At 44.5% G+C, this 10,000-nt stretch overlaps 1 protein-coding gene across 1 annotated transcript in view; it reads right to left on the bottom strand.

Moving 5' to 3' along the window:
• Window positions 1-10,000, bottom strand: part of grik4 (glutamate receptor, ionotropic, kainate 4) — a 341,378-nt gene that overhangs the window by 82,585 nt on the left and 248,793 nt on the right. The window lies entirely within an intron of this gene.

Raw genomic sequence — 10,000 nt, 5'->3', positions numbered from 1 at the left:
TGTGTCTTAAACTGGCTGCAGACTAGGAAACACCAAGTCCTTAAAACTCTGAAACCATCCATTAAACCGTAATGTATATTAGGAAGCCTTTAGTTTGGAGACAGACTTCTTAATCGGGGAATGTGGTACACTTCTTTGTGTGGGGTCCTTAATTGCTCCTGAATCAATGCACAAATGTGCTTATCCATCTCATAAAGAAATTTAAAAAAGATTCATTGTTTCTGTTTCTGGATGATGAATGGAGGAAGTGTGTGTGTGTGTGTGTGTGTGTGTGTGTGTGTGTGTGTGTGTGTGTGTGTGTGTGTGTGTCTGGGTGGTTTGTGGCCTCTTTAACACAAGGCATGACTTCTGCACTAATTTGCACTCATGCGAATCACTTCAACAGTTTGGAAAAACACTTCATTCAGAGCACTTGTTAATTCCTCATTGCTGAGTTATTCTTTCTGGGGTTGACTTTTAAATAGTTGCTGAATATTAAATACCACTTTCTTGTGTGCACATCAACGCATACGTTTTTTTTTACCAAGGAGAGTGGTGTGTGGTCTGTGCAGATGCATTGAAAGCCATGTTATATTCCAAAAGGATGGCGGAATTGAATATTTATATGCATATTTAATTTAACACTATGCTTTTCATCTGCATCTATTTAGTGTGGCAGTTGCTGTTGGCCAAAGTGACTTTTCCAGCAATCTAACAAAAAAATCCATGTTGAGTGTGAAGAACGTAATGCTGGGTGTCAGTGTTGAATGCTGATTGTGTCAGTGTTGAATGCTGATTGCAATAGTGTTGAATGTTGGTTGTGTCAGTGCTGAATGTTGATTGTGTCAGTGTTGAATGCTGATTGCAATAGTGTTGAATGTTGATTGTGTTGAATGTTGATTATCAGTGTTGAATGTTGATTGTGTCAGTGTTGAATGTGTCAGTGTTGAATGTTGATTATCAGTGTTGATTGTGTCAGTGTTGAATGTTGATTGTGTCAGTGCTGAATGTTGAGTGTGTCAGTGTTGAATGTTGATTATCAGTGTTGAATGTTGATTGTGTCAGTGTTGAATGTTGATTGTGTCAGTGTTGAATGTTGATTGTGTCAGTGTTAAATGTTGATTGTGTCAGTGTTGAATGTTGATTATCAGTGTTGAATGTTGATTGTGTCAGTGTTGAATGTTGATTGTGTCAGTGTTGAATGTTGATTGTGTCAGTGTTGAATGTTGATTATCAGTGTTGAATGTTGGTAGTGTCAGTGTTGAATGTTGATTATCAGTGTTGGATGTTGGTTGTGTCAGTGTTGAATGTTGATTGTGTCAGTGCTGAATGTTGATTGTCAGTGTTGATTGTGTCAGTGCTGAATGTTGATTGTGTCAGTGTTGAATGTTGATTATCAGTGTTGAATGTTGATTATCAGTGTTGGATGTTGGTTGTGTCAGTGTTGAATGTTGATTGTGTCAGTGTTGAATGTTGGTTGTGTCAGTGTTGAATGTTGATTGTGTCAGTGTTGGATGTTGGTTGTGTCAGTGTTGAATGTTGATTGTGTCAGTGTTGGATGTTGGTTGTGTCAGTGTTGAATGTTGATTATCAGTGTTGAATGTTGATTATCAGTGTTGGATGTTGATTGTGTAATGGAATGGTAGGTATGTATCGCTGTGGAATTCTACTGATTCAATCAAACAAGAGACACTCCAGCACTCCAACATTTGTTGTCAGGGAAACGCAGGGCTGATTCAGGACGGCATTCTCAATTCAAAACATTAACTAGTGCATATGCTGTTTATTAGGGCATAGAGACTAATACAGATTCGCCAAATGCTTGAAAATGTGTTTCAAGTTGCTGCCGCATTCCAACGAACCTGACCTCAGATCAGGGCTGCTTCAAGTCTCTAGCGTTCATTTCCCTGTTCAGTTCCCCCTCTTTCTTTAACACACACACAGTCTTGAGCACAAACACAAACACAAGCTGCAGCGCAACAGAATTTTTCAGTGCTTGTTCTGACAGTTGCTGGGAGAGTTGCTGCCCAGCGATTTGGCTGAGCGGCGATTCTCTACGGATCTTTCCAGAAGCGCTGGTCTGAAATAACATTAGTCTGGCAGAGGAAGAGGAATGACTGCTATTACCTTCCTGTGAGCTACTACATCACTCAGCCTGGGCATTTCTGAATCGCCCCACTCAGAAAAACATCTCAGGGGAAACAAATGCAGAACCAAGGAAAAGAAGAGAAGAGAGGTTTGAAAAAACCTGGAGAAGAATCAGACGAATCTACCACTAATGACACAATGAATAATCAAGGACACAAACACCAACACAAACTAATTGTGTGTGTGTGTGTGTGTGTGTGTGTGTGTGTGTGTGTGTGTGTGTATGCATGTGTGCTTGTGTGCATTACCCAGAGTAATGGCAGGCATCTCTTCTCCTACCCTTCCTTCCTGGGCTCCATATTCGCTCCTAGTTTCTGGCCTCCACTGCACTCCCTAGACCACTGAGGTTCGCTCCTAGTTTCTGCCAAACTCTCCTCCGTTCTCCGTCCACAGTCCTCACAGTGGATCTCAGTAGGCCTCAACCCACTTACCCCTGGATAACTCAACATACTTTACTCTCGTCCCCTTAGTCTCTCTCTCTCTCTCTCTCGTATTTTAGTAAGTGTTTGTAACCCCCCCCCCCCCCCCCTTTTTCTTTCCTACTGTGAGGCACATTGTGTTACCTCAGTGTATGAAATGTGCCGTAAAAATAAAGTTTGATTTGATTTGATTTGATTTGATTTAAAACTAGGGCTGTCAGCGTTAACGCGTTAATCTATGCGATTAATGCGGCCGCGATTAACGCGATAAAATATTTTAACGCAGTTAACGCAATTAAAAAAAAAAAAAAAAAAAAAAAATTATTATTTTTTTTTTTTTTTTTAAACTTTAGTTTAGTTAGGGCTGTGTAGGCTACGGTTAACTCGCCTTGCTCCTATATTGATGTCAGGTGAAAACTTATGAGTGAAACAATAATACACAAGAAACAAACACAGCAAGTTACTATTAGATTCATTACACCAAGAATCAGAGCAACAACAGATTACAACACAGCTGGCTAATAAGTGCTAACGTCTGCCACCAACTGGGTAATGATTGAATGGTGTGCTAACGGTCACATATTAGAAGGTAACGTATCTAAATTAATAAAAATTACATTTTACGTTACAACGAACTAACACAGTGCATAGAATTTAAACATAGGTCAGCATATTTATCACAGTGTGAGACAGCTAAATAACTTAGTCATCGTTTTTGAGCGTGCAAGGGAAAGCATCATTTAATAGAGGCTTACTAGACATGTGCGTTACTAACTGTCACAGTTGTCAAAGTAAAAGTCTGTCAACAGAAATAAATACAATAGTGTGTGCGTGCAGGGATGGATTACTGAACGGGCTGAACGGGCCCAGGCCCAAGGGCCCCTGAGCTCAGGGGGGCCCTAAACCAGAGCCTCTGCGTGAAGTCGCTGTTATTAACTTTGCTTGCTGTCAATTGTTTTTAGACTTTGTATTTGTTAATATCAGAAGTGGCTTAAATGTATCTCTTATTTGTGGTTGGAAGCGGTGTATTTTGTTACACGTCCTGACCAATGGTTTCATAATCCGTCCATGTGTGCGTGTCCATAGCAACAATACACTACAACATGAAACATTAAATCACTCCAAGCAATATACATTTGCTGACCTAAATAAGATGCTATTTGTTTTTACTTGAGGTTATTTCAATAATTGACAATTTTAAGCTTGGCCTACCATGTTATGGGAGCGATGAGGGACAGGTGGGGAATGACAGAAAAAGTTTGAGAACCACTGTGGTAGTTGAAGATGGAGAGAGATGAGGGATTGTTGGGCGGAAAGTCTCTGTTTAAGAGCCAAAATGACGGAACAATCGACAAAACTGAAGTTGTATGTAGCATTTGTCAAGCTGAATTTAGCTATCACAGAAGCGGCTCGTCTTTAAGTTATCACCTTAATGCAAAGCACATTAACGATCTTACGATTTACCGTCGAGGGGCATCATTGTGTTTATATATTTTTTTTAAATACAATTAAACAACAGTGTCTAAAATTCACGCTGTATGAAGTGATTATTAGTTAATTTATAAGATTTAGTTTTAAGAAGAAAAACAAACTTTTAATCGCGATTAATCGCGATTAATTCATTTCAAAATGTGCGATTAATTAGTTAATTTTTTTTAATCTATTGACAGCCCTATTTAAAACTAAAACTCTACAGGTCCCAACCAGCATCTTTCACTTGACAGACACATTTTTTTATATTTATATTCATCTCATGTTTTCGTACCTCCCCCCTTAACTATCTCCCTATTTTCCATCTCATTTCCCTCACTTTTCTCTCTCTTGTGATGCAATGGCCATCCCCCCCAGAATGCTGTTACATTATGAAACAGAGCTGTACCTAGTGATGCCTGTGCTCTGTCAGATCATATGGTACTCACACCCAATGTGATCATATGGTACTCACACCCAATGTGATCATATGGTACTCACACCCAATGTGTTTATATTATACTGTTCTGTATTTTGTCTGGTCTTGTTCAAAAAACATTCGCGCGCACGCGCACACACACACACACACACACACACACACACACACACACACACACACACACACACACACACACACACACATACACATACACATACACACACAGACACACACACACACACACACACACACACACACACACACACACACACACACACACACACACACACACACACACACACACACACACACACACACACACACACACACTGCTCCAGTGACTCTGTATCCTCCCTGTGTCTCTCCTCACTGCTGGTGTCCTTGTGAAAAGGCCCAGAGTTTCCCCTGGCTGTTTACAGCACCACTGACCCCTGGTGCAGGTTGAAGCAGACTGCTGCTGTTTGCCCAGCATGAGGGGGCCTCTGCTCCTCTCATTAACCCAGCAACCAGCCTCCTCTCCTGACCTTATTCTCCCAGCAACCAGCCTCCTCTCCTGGCCTTATCCTCCCAGCAACCAGCCTCCTCTCCTGGCCTTATTCTCTTCCACACACTCATCTCCTGCTGCAGATTATCTAAGAATATCTATATTCACATCAAGCCCATGATGTCTGTGATTGAACATTGAACTGTGAAACATCTCAGTTAGATGATGGTTTGTGCTTCTGAACTCCACTGAACTGAACTGAACTGAACTGAACTGAACTGAACTGAACTGAACTGAACTGAATTGAACTGAACTGAACTCCACTGAACTGAACTGAACTGAACTCCACTGAACTGAACTGAACTGAACTGAACTCCACTGAACTGAACTGAACTGAACTGAACTGAACTGAACTGAACTGAACTGAACTGAACTGAACGACTGAAACTCTATCAGGCAGCTCTTGAGTCCACATGCTAGACCCTCAGTAGGTCTTATCAACATTAATCAGCAATATGCATGAAGGAGCTGCCTACTGACACCAGCTAACGTCCTCCCACTGCACTTACGCCACACTGTATACATTATCACAGTCTTCCCCTCAGAGCTGCAGCTCCCAGCATCATCCACTAGGGGCAGTGGAGAGCAGAGAGGGTCCATAGATAGGGAGGCTGGTAGACCATTATGCGTCACTTGACTCCATGTTGCATAAGGTTAATGCATTATTAATTCATACGTCTAACACTGGGCTCAAAGTTGGGAGACAAATTAATGTTTTTTAAATGTGTGTGTGTGTGTGTGTGTGTGTGTGTGTGTGTGTTAGGTGACAAATACATGCTTTGAACAATCAGCTCCTTCACCAAACTCACCAAACACACAACATCACCAAAGCAAGATGAATAACCCCCCACGGCTGCTCAGAAACCTGCAGCTGATGGTGTGGGTGTGTGTCTGTGTGTCTGTGTGTCTGTGTGTGGATGTGTCTGTGTGTCTCTGTGTGTGTGGATGTGTCTGTGTGTGTGACTGCGTGTCCGCTGTGTGTGTGTGTGTGTGTGCTCATGTCTCTGAGCATCAGCTGCTTTTCTGCTCAAATATACAGTAGTAAGAGAGGATCCATCTAGTAATTAGCAGGCAGGCCTTGATATGACACACACACACACACACACACAGGCCTTTGTTCCTTCACACTGATTGCTATAATTAGCCCATTGAACCCATTCTCTTTCAGAGGAGTGCCACATTGCACTGTGCCATTTGAAGCAGTTGTCTTAGTCTCATTACTCCATCAGAAAACACACACACACAGACACAGACACACCCCCCCACACACCCACACACGCGCACACACACGCGCACGTGCACGCACGCACTTACTCTAATTACCCTCACACAGGCTTGGAGAGGAACGAGTCCATCAGAAAACACACACACAGACACACACACACACACAAACTAACACACACACACACACACACACACACACACACAGACACACACACACACAGACACACACACACACACACACACACACACACACACAACGGTCTAGTCTCACTACTCTAGTCTGCACAAATCCAGTCCTGTAGTTTCTACATGATTTAGACAAAGCAAATGATGTTTGATGAATTGTGTCTCCTGCAAATGACTTAAATATAATGTGGTAGATTCAAGGCTGCTGCTTGAAGTCAGATCACTGTGATAAATGATCTCTGTTTCTCCCTATTGAAGCTCTGACTGACTGGCATCATCATCTTAGACAGTAATACCTAAATCTGCTGAACATGCGAGACTGCTATCTGTTAGCCAGAAGATAAGACTTTTACGCATTAGAATCAGGATCGACACAGCTGATATGATGGGCAAAAGAGAGAGAGAGGGGGGTAATGTGTCAGAGGGAGAGGGACAGAAAGAGAGAGGGAGGAAGAGAGTGTGTGTGTGTGTGAGTGTGTGTGTGTGAGGGTGTGTGTGTGTGAGAGTGTGTGTGTGTAAGTGTGTGTGTGTTTTGGGAGGCAGCCTATCGCTAAATGGTCTCCTCCTCCTATCCGCCAACCTTGAATGTTTCCTCTGCCTGTTGACCGTCATGTTGCGGGCGGGCGGTATAGGAAGAAGCCGTTTCATTTCTCAAGGCACCCGCAGCCCCTCTTTACCCAGAGTCCTCAGAGAGAGGAACAAACAGGCACAGCGCCACATGACATCACTACCTAGGGACCCAGCGCCACATGACATCCCTCTCTAGGGACCCAGCTCCTGACAGGCTCCGTCGTCAGTACAGGGAGAGCATCTCTTCAGCCTGAGCCAGAGAATACGCCACACAAGACTCCAGAGACACCTGAAGCACTGTACGCTTTTACGCTTTACATGATCACAGCACTCTACAGCACTCCACACCCACGGCACCCTACAGGGTATGTAATGTGCACCCTTCAGAACAGATGAGCAGCCTCTGTGGTACGTATGCAAGCAGGAGACATGCTGATACATCAAATGAGTGTGTGTGTGTGTGTGTGTGTGTGTGTGTGTGTGTGTGTGTGTGTGTGTGTGAGACATGCAGCCTGTAATGCAGGTGTGTGTGTGTGTGTGTGTGTGTGTGTGTGTGTGTGTGTGTGTGTGTGTGTGTGTGTGTGAGAGACATGCAGCCTGTGATGCAGGTGTGTAATGTGGGTTAATGTGTGCAGATAGGATGGCATGAGCTGAAACACATGGAGATGGGCGTCCTCTCCAGCATGGAAATAGGATTAGTGATCACGCCATCTCTCAATCTGTCCCCGGCCCACGGCCCCCGCTGGAGGAAACACGCCTCACCGCTCCCCACAGCGTGGACGGAATAATGAGACGCGTCCATGACAACCGCCACAGTGTACCAGTCTAGTTACCAGGCAGCATGGAACAGGGGGGGGACATGGGGTGGGAGAACAGGGACAGGGGGGACAGGGGGGGGGGCAGAAAAGGCAAGGACAGGGACAGGGGGGAAATCAATGACAGCGATTTTCTCTCCTAGTTTTTCCGTAAATGAGTTTGGTGTGTGCTCACAGTGTGTTGGGGATTTGAGAGGTTGTGTGCTCTCTAGATTATCACTTATCTACTGTTCACAAAGCTGCAGTTCAGGGCTGTGGATGGTAAAGCCCATGGCAGAGATAGACACCAGAGTATGCTCTCAGTAAGGACACCGCAGTATGCCCCTGACAGAGATAGACACCAGAGTATGCTCTCAGTAGGGACACCGTAGTCTGCCCCTGACAGACACCAGAGTATGGTGGAGAGAGATGCAGTCTACTAGATCAGAGGTCAGAGGTCGTGTCAGGGCTGTGGATGGTAAAGCCCCTGACAGAGATAGATACCAGAGTATGGTGGAGAGAGATGCAGTCTGCCCCTGACAGACACCAGAGTATGGTGGAGAGAGATGCAGTCTACTATCAGTAGGGACACCGCAGTCTGCCCCTGACAGAGATACCAGAGTATGGTGGAGAGAGATGCAGTCTACTATCAGTAGGGACACCGCAGTCTGCCCCTGACAGAGATACCAGAGTATGGTGGAGAGAGACGCAGTCTACTATCAGTAGGGACACCGCAGTCTGCCCCTGACAGACACCAGAGTATGGTGGAGAGAGATAATTTAATAATAATAATAATAATTTATTTTATTTGTAATGCACTCTTCATTCAAAAGAATCTCAGAGTGCCAACATATTAGAAACTTACTATAATAATACAGTAAAATAAAAAAGAATTAACATAAGCATAATAGAAAACTTTTTAACATTTTAACATACGATTTAACACAAGGCCAGAAATGCCTTCCTGAATAAAAATGTTTTTAGTCCAGCTTTAAAGGAGTCCAGCGTCTGCGTTGCCCTTAGATGCAGTCTACTATCAGTAGGGACACCGCAGTCTGCCCCTGACAGAGATACCAGAGTATGGTGGAGAGAGACGCAGTCTACTATCAGTAGGGACACTAGAGAAACGTGATCAAAGGTCAGAGGTCATGTTAGGGCAGTGGCGTCGGACCGCACCTGAGCCCAGAGAGACAGAGGTGTCTCCACATACTGACATGCTGTGTGCATCCTCCTTGAGCTGCTCTGCTAGTAAAGCTACTCTGAACTGAGCTGTGGTCCTGGTGTTCAGAGACGGCAGGAGAGAGAGACGAACACGAGGGAGAAGGAGGGACGCGCTGGGAAAGCTGGAGGGAGGGAGGGATACAAAGGAGGCAGTCAGCAGGTTTGAGGAACATGGCTTATTTGGAAACATACTCCTGGCAAACTTGTGTTGGGAAGAGCATGTGCTGACATAGCTGACTGGCTGTGTGTGTGTGTGTGTGTGTGTGTGTGTGTGTGTGTCTGTGTCTGTGTGTGTGTGGGTGTGTGAGTGCTGACATAGCTGACTAGCTGATTAAGCTTCATGCAGATGCGTACAAAAGGAGAAAAGTGAAGCAAGGTGGGCCGTGGTGTTGTGCTTGAGGTTTACAGAAAAGCTCCTGTATGTGTGTGTGTGTGTGTGTGAGTGTGTGTGTGTGTGTGTGTGTGTGTGTGTGTGTGTGTGTATGTGTGTGTGTATGTGTGTGTGTGTGTGTGTGTGTGTGTCTGTGTATCTGTGTGTGTGTGTTTGTCTGTGTGTGTGTGTGTGTGTGTGTGTGTGTGTGTGTGTGTGTGTGTGTCTGTGTGTGTGTGTGTGCAGTAAAGCTCCTGTGCAAAACGTTAATCCCCAAACACAGCCTGAGCTCCAGACAGCTGGGGCGGGAGAAAGTCCTGTTATTACAGAGAGGGAAAACACACTCACACTCACACACTCACACTCACACACACACACACACACACACACACACACACACACACACACACACACACACACACACACACTCACACTCACACACACACACAGACACACACACACACACACACACACACACACACACACTCTCACACACACACACACACTCACACCCACACACTCACACTCACACACACACATACACACACACAAACACACACACACACACACACACACAGGGAAAACTTTTTATTACAAAAGAATGCACAGTAGAAGAGAACTACACAGGCCCACTAT

This window comes from Clupea harengus, chromosome 17 (assembly GCF_900700415.2).
Source record: "Clupea harengus chromosome 17, Ch_v2.0.2, whole genome shotgun sequence".
Taxonomy (NCBI): domain Eukaryota; kingdom Metazoa; phylum Chordata; class Actinopteri; order Clupeiformes; family Clupeidae; genus Clupea; species Clupea harengus.
The sequence above is the reverse complement of the archived record's forward strand: the minus strand, read 5'-3'. Positions and strand labels throughout refer to the sequence as shown.